Source organism: Nestor notabilis, unplaced genomic scaffold, assembly GCF_000696875.1.
Source record: "Nestor notabilis isolate BGI_N333 unplaced genomic scaffold, ASM69687v1 scaffold11058, whole genome shotgun sequence".
NCBI lineage: Eukaryota > Metazoa > Chordata > Aves > Psittaciformes > Psittacidae > Nestor > Nestor notabilis.
Genome location: NW_009940700.1, coordinates 1 through 1,004, shown reverse-complemented (window position 1 = coordinate 1,004; position 1,004 = coordinate 1).

Genomic DNA, 1,004 nt, shown 5'->3' with positions numbered 1-1,004 from the left:
CTGCCCCATCCCTGGCAGTGTTCAAGGCCAGGTTGGACACAGGGGCTTGGAGCAACCTGCTCTAGTGGAAGGTGTCCCTGTCCATGGCAGGGGTTGGAACTGGAGGAGCTTTAACATCCCTTCCAGCCCAAATCACTCCGTTATTCTGTGATTCGTTCCATGATGAGACACCACAGCTTGCTCCTGCACTCCTACAAGGAGGCCATGGAAGTGGTAGGCTAGAAGAAAACTGTAATTTATACTTACTATGCCACTGCTACCAATACTAAAAACAAAAACAAAACCAGACAGCAAAACCACACACATGAAGAACATCTCTGCCTTCTCAGCACAGCTTATTCCCACCCTATCCTCTCCCCCCCAAAAAACCCACCAGAAGAAAGTTAAAAGCTATTTTTTCATACATCATCTACATATAACAAGGTCGTATAATCCAATGGATCATTCAAGCCAGCAGTTTGAAGCTTGCAGGTGCCTCAGTCACAGAACTGCACATCAAAAAGAAGTGCCCTGACCAATTTCCAACAGAGGCAAAATGTGACACCTTGCCTTTGCTGAGCTGTGTCACTCTTCCTGACTGCTTCAGTTGGTGGGAATCTCCTGCAGCTGCTTTCCATGCTTTTTCAGAAGTACTTGGAAGTGCAAAAAGAACAGCTTCTCTTTGAAGTCTGCAAATACAGTAAGCTTGAGTTTCTGTAGCTAAAAGTCACCACCTTCACAGGGAGCTTATCCACAAGACATGTTATTAGATGTTGCACTGACTACATTTTACTGTAATCAAGTCATAGGGGGCTCGTAACAAGTAAGCAAGAAACAAGGAAGAGACCAAAGCTTCAAGAGGGAAAGCTTAAAGAAATAGATTCTGACACTACAATGACATGCCTCTGGCAGGTCAAGTGACAGAACATGCAAGAACCAGCAAACAAAATAAAGCGATTTAAGGACAAGGGGAATGACATTAACCTGCCAGAGAGGAGACCGAGATGAGCTCTGAGGCAGAAGCT